Source organism: Haplochromis burtoni, unplaced genomic scaffold (genome assembly GCF_018398535.1).
Source record: "Haplochromis burtoni strain Fernald_Lab_line unplaced genomic scaffold, NCSU_Asbu1 Contig_33, whole genome shotgun sequence".
Taxonomy (NCBI): Eukaryota; Metazoa; Chordata; class Actinopteri; order Cichliformes; family Cichlidae; genus Haplochromis; species Haplochromis burtoni.
The window spans coordinates 2,471,218-2,483,913 of NW_024582394.1; the positions used below are offsets into that span (position 1 = coordinate 2,471,218).

At 34.4% G+C, this 12,696-nt stretch overlaps 1 protein-coding gene across 1 annotated transcript in view; it reads left to right on the forward strand.

Annotated features, from left to right (window-relative positions):
* The first annotated feature begins 3,043 nt into the window (after positions 1 to 3,043).
* The window catches only part of fam13b (family with sequence similarity 13 member B), a 67,178-nt gene continuing 57,525 nt past the window's right edge, over positions 3,044 to 12,696 (forward strand). Inside the window, exon 1 of the mRNA XM_014332755.2 lies at positions 3,044 to 3,306. The gene's annotated coding sequence lies outside the window, so the exon portion shown is untranslated. The remainder of the gene's footprint in view (positions 3,307 to 12,696) is intronic.

A 12,696-nucleotide genomic window follows, 5' to 3' on the forward strand; every position in this document is an offset into this window, starting at 1 on the left:
GTGCCATCACTGCTACAGTCTGTTTATTGGAAATTGTCCAAATAGGTCATTAGTAAGTACACTAAGAATATAAGAATCCTAGCTGTTTATGACGAATGACTATATGTTTCCATATTTTCACACTGGTTGAAATATTTTTTTAACTGACCTACATATCGTGGCATCCTTAAAAAGATGAGGCAGGCCTGCGATAGCACGAGTAGACAGCATCTTGATTTTAAAACCTATTGAAACTCTTTAACCCCTGCTGAAAATGTAAAATAATAATAATTAGAATAATTTTAGGAAATATTTGTCAGACAGAAGTAAAATGTGCTCTGGGCTTTACTGCACCTACAACAGTAAAGCAAAAGGAAATTACAGTGACATTATCAATAGTTTCAAACTCTGCCCAGTGAAATAGTCTGGCTTACTGGTGTGTTTTTTATTAGTTTATGGACAATAAGGAAGCTCAGTGGCACAAAAGAATGAACTATAGCAAGATTTGGTTACATAGAAAAAAGTTTCTTTTGTATGTCTTCTTTTTGTTGTATGATTTTATATATATATATATATATTATATATAATATATATTTTATATATATATATATAGTTATATATATAGTATATATTATATATATATATATATATATATATAATGATATATATATATATATATATATATGATGGAGGAAATGTTGGCTGCTATCAGAATTGTCTTTATGATGGAGTTTGTGTTATTTTGATGTTAGAAAGCGATTGGAAAAGTAATTGCTTTGCTAGGGACGATTTGGCTGAATCTTCCTGGAGTCTGAATTACAATGAGTCTGATTACAATTATATATGTATATATAATATATTTATATATATATATACTATTATATATAATATATATATTATATTATATGTATATATGTATATGTATATATGTATATATGTATGTATGTATATGTATGTATGTATGTATATGTGTATATATATATATATATTATATATATATATATATATATATTGTATATATCTATATATATATATATATATATATATATATATATATTATATATACATACATACTACTATATATATATATGTACACACACACATCACATCATCATATCACATCACACATATAATATACACTAATATTGATATATATACATATATATATATATATATATATATATATATATATATAGATAAAATCTTATTTCACAATAACTATGTATGTTGTATCACACACCCATATATATATATGTAAAGAAGCATTTTGGAAGTGGAAACATATAGCCTATACGTTACTGAGAATAAAGAATAAATTCATCTTAAGACTTTATAGCATCATGTATATTGTATTACTGCATTATAGCTGTTTTTTGCTATTTAAATCTTGTTTTGGTAACAGATTCTTGGAGGGTGTGTGTTTGAAGCCCGCCAAGCTCACTGTTAGACCTTCCTTAGATTGTTAAACAATAAACACAGCAATAAAGTGTCTATAGAGTGTCTATAGAGCTTGTGTCAGCTTGTGTTTGTATTTAATTCATTTAATTGAATTATTGAATCGTAGTTCAACTGAAACAGCAAAGAAACCTTTTTTTCTTACAACTTATTCCACCAGGTGGCGGTAAATACCCATTCAGTCACATTTAATATCCTGAAAGTGACTTTGCTCCACTGTATTTATACATAAAATACATTTATGTTAAGTAATATAATGCATAACTAATATAGTACATTTATTTATCATGTCACTATGTGCAGTATAGGCAGGCTGGATATCAAATACGTGTAATGCTCTTTTATTCACTTTAACAAATCTCTAAAAGTGGTTACGTTTTCATAACAGCATATGTTATCTCTATTACTTCAGTGTTTTATTTTTAGGCACATAAACTATTCATTTAATGATTAATTAACTTGCAACTATCTTTATGTAACTGCACAAACTCTATCTGACACGAAAGGCAGCAAATTGAAGATAAAAGCTCGAGAGAAAAAAAGCACACTTGTGGACCTTAAGGTTACAATTGTTACACATATAGTTTATGGGGTGGACTTTGTTGTAAAGGCTCAGGTTTATTATTCTGCCAGCATATGAACAAAGGGGTATATGTAGTTAAAGGTTTTAGTTTATACATTTATTCATTAGTTTTATTTGTAAGAAGCAATGTACACTGGAAGAGAAAAAACAAACAAAACAAACACATATCTAACATGCAAGTAATAATAAAAGAATCTTTGCATTATTAAGCATACAATAGCAATAGTACTTTATTATTTCTAAAATATAAAAAAGAGATTATTAGACTGAACTTACAGCACTGTGCAAAAGTCTCTTGCCACTCCTTTCTTTTGCTTCCAAGGAGCCAGACTTCCATGTAATATTTTAAAGTGAGCAGCAGTTCTCCAGGCTTTCTGAAATTATTTCACAATTTTTCTTTAGACATTGGCTGCTTTTTCTTTAATTTTCAGTCCATTCCTTGTACCAGAGCATTTTTTACATTTTCTACTGTTTGTGAAGCCATTCAAGTATAAAAAAGCCACACAACTCAGGGGAAAAACCAGTCTTGCACAATAGTGTAATATTGCCAAAACCAAATTTGAAATCTATTTTTAGTCACTTTGTTACTAGCAGAATGTTGTAAAAACACATTTGGTTATACAAAAAAAGTGAAACATAACATAGTTTGCCACAAATAAAATGTTTTTGCGCTAGCAAGGTGCCTCCTAAAGAGAAATAAGCCCAAGTGTGTTTTTGCCTTACATACTGTACTTAATTTTACGTTTACACATTTGTGCGTAAATCGCTGCACCTATTTCATATATATATATTTATATATATATGATTATATAAATATATATATATATATGATTATATATATATATATACACACACACTATATATAATACATACTTGACACTGGATTATTACTGTTATAAGTAGATAAAGAAATCAGCCACAGATGCGTTTTAAGCTGTCTCTGCTAGTCTACAGCTGTCTGCAAGGCGGGGTCAGTATTTGGCAGCTGTCTCCTGCTGCGCTCACAGTAAAGGAGGCGGGGCCAGTATTTGGCAGGTTCGTCCCTGGAGGGTGTGTGTGTGTATGTGTGCGAGTCTCTCCAAGCAACGACCTGCGAACGGGCATCCGAGCCAGTCTGAGCAAAAAAACAGGAACCACATTAATTTCGAGTGTCTTTGCAATGTTCCCGACGATATTTCTACATTATTTGCTTTGATCTCGTCAAAGTTACCGTCTCACCAGAAGTCGGCTTCAGAAACGAAACAAGAAATTAATGCATCTCGCTCCGCTTTCCTGTTTGTTTTGACCTGGTAAGGTACCCCGGAGCGTCTGATTAGCTTTCCTTGCTAACAGCTCTTCTTCTGGTTCTCTCAGCATCTTAAACGCTAACTAATGCTAGCCTGCTAAGCTAACTCTGTCTGACCATTTCTATTATGTGTTTATATCATTTTTTCTCATGTATACCTGATATGATATATCTGCTCTATATGTGTCTTTACGTAGAGGCTAATATTAAAGCGCACAGCGGGGCTTAAAACCGTTTGCGACTACATTTGTGGTCACTGTGAGCTAGTGGCTAACGGATAGCACCGAATAGCAGTTCCATCACATCTGTGGCTCCTCCGCAGGCACGGCAAGCTAATTCGGAGGCAGAAAAAGAAACTCCTAAATAATTGAGTGTTTGTTGGCTTTTATCAGTACCGCAAGATAAAAAAAAACACTCGATGAGTTAAAAAAAAAAAGTTTTGTGTACATTTGATAATATATATAAATTATGGAGTTGTGTGATATTGCTTGTGCATCAAGAATATGAGACGCAGTAGGTAGGATAGTTTAAAATCATCCGGTTATGACGGGTTTTTTATACAGGATTATACGGAAACCGTTTTGAAATCTGTGTTCCTGGAATTCGTGTTCTCCCGAGTTGTAGATGGTTTCGTTTTCTGTTCTGTTTATTTCTGGAAAGCTTCATCACTGACACAGATGCTTCCTGCTCGGATGCATTTAACTGTGTGTGCTGGAATGTTCGCCAATGCTTAGGTTCACATGATTTGATACGAAGCTGTGCTGATCCAGATGAGGATATGTATATGTGCAATAATTGCGTCAGCAATGGCGTTACATTGAAATGAGAGGCTGACGTTTATTTCTGAGCTTTTTGAAGTCTTGGTGATTGCATAATGGCATCCGGCAACATGTCAAGAAGCATGACGGGTTGGTCTTCATACGCTGTATAGTGTGCATAAGTAAAAGAACTTCCATGTGTATGAAAACTAGACTGTAATTCACAATTATTCATAAATATTTGGCCAATTTAGGTCATAAATAAGGCATTAGTTAAGAGGAATTTACCAGTATATCCAGGTATGTTGTTAGTAATATTATTTCTGTGCCTACCATATAGGTTCAAATAATAAATATAAAATAACAAATAATTTTTTCACTTCATGACTTGTAGGAGTTAATTCTATAAAACCCTTTTAGTTTGAATACATTTCAAACTACAGCGCACCTAAATAATACACATTCACAATTATTAGTTATACCTCTTAAAGTGCTCATTAACACAAATACCTAATTAGGAAGTCACATGGCAGCAACTCAATGGATTCAGGCATGCAGACTTTGTCAAGTCAACCCGCTGAAGTTTAAATTTAGCATCAGAATGAGGAAGAAAAGTGGTTTCAATAACTTTGAACTTGCTTTGACTGTTGGTGCCAGATGGGCTAGTCTGAGTATTTTCCTACACACCTCTCTGTACTATGCACAAGTAAAACAAGTGCTCTCACAATCTAGTTTGAAGTTCAGTCTGGTCTGGAAAAGGGAAAATATCAAGTGAGCAAAAGCTCTTTGGATAAAAAGCCTTGTTTGTGCCAGAGGTCAGAGAAGAAAGCTGCTTTGAGTTGATAGGCAATCAACAGGGGCTTGAATATCAGCAGTTGGGCTCAACTGTCTTAAAACTGTGTTTAAATGGTACATAATAAATTCAAAATAAAATGTTTGCTGCAATGCTACCTTTGCCCCTGTTTTTAAATAAAGTCAATATATAGCAAGTCTTTGTTGTAAAGCTTTGATACAAACTCCATTTGGACTTGTCAGGATAAACAGTGTTTTAGCCTTGAGGAATTACCCAGTATGCTGTTAAGCGGCATAATTGTGTAAATATGAAGTTATTAATTAAATAGTTTGTTTGACAACTTGTGTCCTAGGATTGTTCCCAGTTGAAGAGATTTGCAGATTTGTAATGGCTGTCCTTATAATGTGTATGATTCATAGGACAGGAACTGTGAGTGAGAAGACTGTACAGTCATAAAAGCCCCCTTCTCATGCGCTTCAGCAGTATCCATGGCAGTAATAAGATAAATAATAATATAAGCTATTTGAAAGGACACGGTGGGCGTTGTATCTTTTAACTGGTACAGCATTTATGAAAGACTGGTACACTGCGCAGCACTGCGTAATTTGCAGTCATAAATACCATTTATGACTTCAAGATTTTTAATTGTAATAAAAAGCTTTGTTTTATTTTGGTAGTAAATGATACATTTCTGTTGTTTGTCAGACAAAACAAGTTAACGAGATTTCAAGTTATGCTATGAAAAGCTTTTTATGAAATTTACATTAGAAAATATATGTGATTAAGTTGATTGGGAATTAAAATGAGTTGTTCTGTGACATCATCAGCTAACCAAATGATGGGGATGGCATTTTGATAACTAGAGATATACTAATATATCAACAGAACATTTGCATTGGTCTTGATCAGTTGCAGAAGTCAATGTTATCAATTTTATAATGGGTAAATATATATCAGGATTGTTACAAAGGGCTGAAAGACTTCTAACAGTTATGTTACAAGCTGTCCAGACGATATCTTTGTTTTTGATACTAGTTTATTAAAAAACTAAAAGCTTGAAAAAATTAGATTATATGTTATTTATGTCACAAAACTGTCCTGGCAGTAATTTAATACCGAAGCAACCTCTGATTTGTTTCCACTCTGTTCTGATTGGATAATCTATATTGTGTTGAGCTCTTCAGATATAAAATAAGAATTATTTTTATCTACTTTAGTCTTAGGCCTTCTCAGTACAGTATAACCTGTTACCAAAACACTAGTGTCTAAGAAACAACAGGTGGATCTATACAGGTCAGTGGAAAAAATGAAAAGTAGTTGTAAAGTCAGCTGCTGTAAAAACACCTTGGATTTAATCTGACAGTACTTTACAATCTAAAGTGGTCTTATACAACAGTCCTCCAATACAGTCTACCTTAATAAAGGTTATAATGGTCCATGTTTGATGAAACTGTTTAAGCAAAGTGTTGATTCAGCTTTATGGTCATTCTAGAGTTGAGTTCTGGAGTTGTTGGTGTAAATGAGCTAGATAATGGGAGCGCAAACATCTCTCTAATAAAAGCTGATCAGTATGATTTTATTGTGATTGATTTGAAATGGGCTGCATTAACTTTAACTTGATGTGGAACTGCAGTTAAAATCTATTTTAAATTTTTATTACTCCTCCAGTGATTTTATCAATTTTATCAATTTTAATAACCAGTTTCCTCTCACAGTGCATATACATGCATGTTAGGTTAACTGGTGATTCTAAATTGGCTATAAGTGTGTATGTGAGTATGAAGGGATGACTTTCCATTTATGCTAGACCTGCAAAAGACAGGCCGCCTGCCTAGGGAGTACTTTACCTCTCACTACATGAAAACTGTTCCAGCCCTAAGTTGGGTAAGATGGATGGATGAAACTGTACATTTTCCAAAAATGGTGACAATGGCTCTTACTCTTAGAGGCTCTTAGAGTGGAGTGTAACATATTAAGCCCTAAATACAGGAGAAAAAGCAGTAATTTGTCATATTGTGACAGGAATCGGTATGATTTTCAAATATTCAAGTTGTCATCCACTAATAAGAATGAGTAGTGACTGGGTGCTGGCGTAGCTCACTGGGTTGAGTAGAGGATCCATATGCCACATTCAAGAATAATTGGATAAGTTAGTATTTTTTTTTTCATGAGATGCCTAGATGTTAACAGCTGGAAATTTAATAATTACAGTAATTATTTTACCTCTAGTCACCTACTATACCTACTTATAACTAACTATTAATACTGAAATCAAATAAAAATTAAATTCTCATTAAGTGTACTTAAACTGAACCTGCAGCCCTTTATGTGGAGTCTCTCACGTATGCACATACCAACAGAGTCAGAAATCTCCAGCCTCCTACAGTGTCAGATAAGACATACATGTAAGACGACCCATAGTTTTTATATGGAAGGAAAACACACGCACACACAGCAGTGTCAAAATCACACAGCTGCCTGGAGTGTGAAACTATTGTTGCCTAGTCATTGAATGTTTTTTTTTTTTAAATGCTGTGTATAGGGCCCCAAGCCAAACTAAATATGCCCCAAAGTTTGCTAAAGCTGGAGCAATACCAGAAAGCTACAAAATTAAATCTCATTTGGTTTATGTTAGCACGTATATAGCAAATATGCTTTGTAACTTATGACTAGTAGAATTGGTGAAAACACCATTTGTATGTTTGTATGTCATGTGTAAGCACAAGGCTAAGTACTCAGTGATGGACAACAACAAACTCCCATGAAAAGGAGTAGCAATATCAAAGTATGTAGCTACAAGCTGAGGAAATCCAAAGCACTGCCTTCTGTTGTAAATTAAACCAAAACTGCCCGAAGGCAGTGTCATGCTGTGTGTCACTGACCTGGCTCAAAGACTGTGTAAATGGAGATGGTTCACTGGGTGGCTATAGAAACGAAAGCTTCTACATGAGGGGAAAAACCCCTCATAGAAGCTTTTTTCCTCATATTTTGTAATTTACCTTGAATAACAAAGAATATCAGAACTTTAACTGTACATAGAGAATAGATGGAAATGATGAAAATCACCCTTTGGTTTGATAAATACCATGTGTACATGCTTTAGGACTTCCACCAACAGGTATGACTAGTATGATCCTTTTGGCATGTATGTATTTAATTGCTAAGTGCTCTCAAACATGGAGCTATCGCTGTTTCCTCAATGACAGTAAACAGCTCAGTAAAAATCTCTGTGTCAGGCAATTATGAAATCAGGAAGTCATGTGAAAGTACAGTTTGTCATGTGAAAGTACAGTTTGTCACTACTTCTAAAAAACTGACACAAAATGCATTAAGTTATCAAGCTCCTTGTGGTATGAAATAACACTTTGCAGAAGTGGTCAGCAAGGAGAGTGGTGAGGGGGATAGATAGCACTTGGGTCTGGTATAAACTAAATGTCCCACGTATAAACTGATCTCTGGAGAATGCTAGAGAATCAGTCTTGTGTAAAGATCTGACTGATCATCTTTAAAAGATCAGTGATGAGTGCCATGAAGGGAAAAACTATGAAAAAGAGAGATGGAGTTGGGGGGGGGAAGTAAAACAAGGTCCTCATTGCACTTTGAAGGACTTGACGGATCTTTTTGCTCATGTCTGAGTGCGAAATACCTTAAAAGGCCTTGCAGCCTCCAGGCTTTGTGGGTCAGAACTGTTTGGGCAGCAACAATAAGCCAATAGAGAGTGGTTACAATCTTTTGACAATTTGTATTTACGTTTGAAAATTCCAAATCAGAAATTGATAATTACATTTATAAGTTTAAAACAATTCACTTTGTTTAGTCTGTTAGTAGATAAACAGTATACTTCTCACGGGTTTTGATCTCGTTTCTATTTGCTGTAGTTATTTGATGAAAGCAGTTCTTAATTTTAGTTTGGAGTTCATTTGAAAAGCAGAGGGCTACAGTATTCAATTAGGCAGATGGAGAAATCCTGTACTGAGCAGCTGGTTGGGGTTAAGTAATCTGGGGCTGACACCGTGTTCTCAGTAGGTTTAAGGACAGTGCCCTAGCCGTACAGTATCTGCTGAGTGTCGAGCAACCACAGAGATTGCCTGGTGAGCAAGGTCATATAACTGTAAATACAGCATGACAAACGACCATAAAATATATTTGTAACTCTTAGCACTATTTTCTACAGTATTTGCAGACCTTTGTACATTAAGCCTGTGGTTTTCTTCCTGCTTTGGAAAGCCCCAGTTGCTAAATATCTCTAAGTGTATTGGTTTCTATATCTATTTTCAGTTTTGGTTTGCATAATTAGTTGCCACCCTGTCTATAATATATATATATATATATATATATATCCGAAACTAAAGACTGAATTGGTTTAGTTGCCCAAGTTTCCTTGTTTTTTTTATTTGTAGAAAGAAATAGTGACTCACTTTTGTTGATAATTCATTCTTTATAATGTATGAAAGTGACTTATCACAACTGGGGTGGGTGATCAATAAAAATTGTTTTAAGTCCCGTTTAAGCCAAATTGCAATCAATAAAGCCAACAGTCAGTCAGCTATTACTGCATGCTTTCAAACCTCTTGAATTATACTTGTGATAGCTAGAGCAAGGCTTTGCAAATGGCTAATGCATTAATTTCATTAATTTTCCTCTCTTGATTTGGCAGTAGTGCTGTTTGGCTTGGATTGAAGGGTAAAGTTAGTTTGCTGGCATCAAACTCAGCTATTAAAACCTCTCAACACTGCTCTGGAGCCATTTCAGGTCAAGTCATAGCTTACCTAGATCTGGGATCAGCTGTGCTCACTTGTTCAGCATTGGCTTTTGCACAGAAACTCATTTAATGGAATGTACTTTGGTTTATTTTCATCTGGGCACATTAAGGGTTTATGTTACAATGTTACATGAATATGATGGATACTCTCTATTACTGTTCATATAAATCAGTAAAATTAAGGAAATATTTTTAAACATTTATAAAAATCATAGCAAACACAGAACTGTTTAAAGTTGTACACAAAGGCCATGCATTATATAAAACTAGACATGCATGGGAAACTGCATTTTAATAATTATTTATATTAGTTTTTAAATATCAGTATCATTAGGTTGAACAACAATTAAGTGATTATAATATCATGAAACTGTTCCCTTGAAGTCTACAAACAATGATATGAACTGTTTCCCACTCTTAATATTTTGTTTACATTACACTTTAATAAGTACACTGTCTTGCTAGATTCTGTTGTGCGTTTCCGTTTTCCCAGATGGGTTTCTACTTACAAAAAGAAAATTACATCATTACTCTGGATACTTTTGTACATGCTCTTCCTTTTTCCACACGTGGAATTAGTTGGGTAAAAAAATGGTGCTTTTTCAATTACATTTTTTGTCATTTGCCTTGACTTAAATTATCTATTGTACCTCTGTTCTTATCATAGTAAAAATGGCAAACAAAATTTAGCAAGTGCATCTTGAAGAGAAAAGCAACTCTTTTGTGTGTTCGATGCATGTGGAGAACAAGCATTGACTCGTGGCCACAGAGCAATAATTGAGAAGCAAATCCTCATTGATCTAAACTCATTTCTCTGCCCTTTTTGGTGAGAATGCAAAACTGCCTAAACGTAATGGCTAAAATATCCCTCTTAATTAACCTAACTACTTACCACAATGTAGATTTGTTCACTTAAAAAAAAGTTAAAAATATAAAAAGATGCAGTTAAAGGAAGTAAAAGACAGCAGCAAAAGCTATAATTAAAATGTCACTTCCTCTATTCTCTGTGAAACTATAGCTTGAACTCGTATCAGATTTTGCTTGGTCACTGTTGTTCATTTGTCAGCTTATGCTCACAGCTGGTGTTTTGAACTATTGTTTACACATAGGAACTCACACACAGATGGGAATGACAAGACTTGTACTATCCTGTGTAGACTACTCTGTTAATTGAGCCTCATTCAGTCTTTGTATAGTAATGCAAAGGATATTCATTCTGTGATACTGGACAACAGGCTTCCTCATTGTTTGGGTTTGACTTTCCCATTGCACTGTCACTGCTTTCACAGAGATGCCAGACATACACAATGTACAAAGGCAACAGTGAAGTAAAATACCGGCAGAGTACTGGCCCAAAGTTGGAGTGCAGACATTTGGAAATTTCCATCAATGTGAGAACGAGTGAGAGAAAGAGGTGATACAGATCGATGCTAAATCAATAAAGCTCAAAGTCACTGCCTCAAAGGAGGCTGGGCCCAGTAACTCCTCCAAGCTCTGCTAAGGTCGGGCTACCACCTAATCTGTAATGCTTTGATGGTGAACTGAAATGAGTGTGTTGAGGTATATGGAAGCTCTGGAAACAAAACATTTACTTTCAAATTTGTAGGTCGTGTATATCAGTAGGAAGTGTACTTCACACCAGTGGTGCATATTTTGTCACCATGGCAACTAAGAAAAAAGAAAGACATAGCAATCGAATTTACTATGTATTTAATAGATATCAGTACCATGAAAAAAAATAACCGATTACATACATAATATGCATACGAGACATGAGATATATATCACCATACAAAACCTATCCGCAGATTATACACCTGCTGAATTTAGTGTGAACCACACCTGAATGTTAAAATGACTACTGCAGTTACTTTACAGTACAAGTTTGAAATAGATCTGTTGACTTAAAACCCCATTTTTACAGTAATTAATGTTCTTGTTCATAATCTTTTGCATAATTTTTCTTGATAGAGGTTAATTACTTTAGATGTGCCAGCTCCACATGACTTTGTTGCTGTAGATGCTATCGTTTGATCAAAAACCACTGGTTTATTATTACTTAGTTTTCTAAGGATATATTAGTGTGAGCTCTAGGGGGACAATTTAAAGTACAGTCTTCACCTCTGAAGGCCTGAGGGAAATAATTAAACGTTTATGATTATAAGGCCTCTAAACAAAAAAATCTTCAACTACATAATAGCTCTATTGGGATTGGTGTGATAAAGAGGCTGCACTAAAACGTTGATAATACACTATCAAAAGTCCCATTTATCTTTTATGCAACATTGCTGAATGTTAGTGATGGCCTACTGTCATCCAGACATAATTCATGACAGTAAAGCCACAGTATATAGCCAATGCTTAGACAGTAATATATACTATGTATACTGTATAATAGACTTCTTTGGGAGATTGCACAGTCTGTGTGCAAATTACCTTTTTTAAGATGGTTATATTTAATAAAATGTGACCATAACCATTTCTTTAGTTTAAGAAAAATCTGATTTGGGTTATTGGTAAAGTGTTAAAAAAATAAATTCTGTATGTCTGTTTACCCAGATGGCAACCAATCAAACTTTATGCAAATGTCCCAAACAAAATGCTGCTTTCCCTCCACTCCCACATTGGCTGCACAGAGCTGCACTTGTGTTTCCACTGTAGGCGTTAGAGCTTTTTTCAATGTCAAAGCCCTTCTGGGAAGCAAAGAAAGGTTGGTTTTTTTTTTGTTTTTTGTTTTTACCGTTTCCCTTGAAAGGCACATGAGTCCTATGAAATTTTAAGACAAATTAATTCAAAGGCCTTCATAAATCAGATGGTTGTTTATCCATAAAATATCAGTATAAAGTATCAGAAAATTTCTGTTACAGTTTCCAAAAATGTCTGTAGGTTGCATTTTCTAAACGACTGTCCAGAATGATATGATGCGTGCTGCATAGGCTGGTTACATGAAACAAGATTTAGCTCTGTTCACCCCCTTGAGCTGTCATATTCATCAGATTCTCTAGCTTCAAAGAAAATCAAGCTAACCAACATTTGACAGCCTATTCTACTAGTTTTTAAAGTACATGTTGCATGAAATAG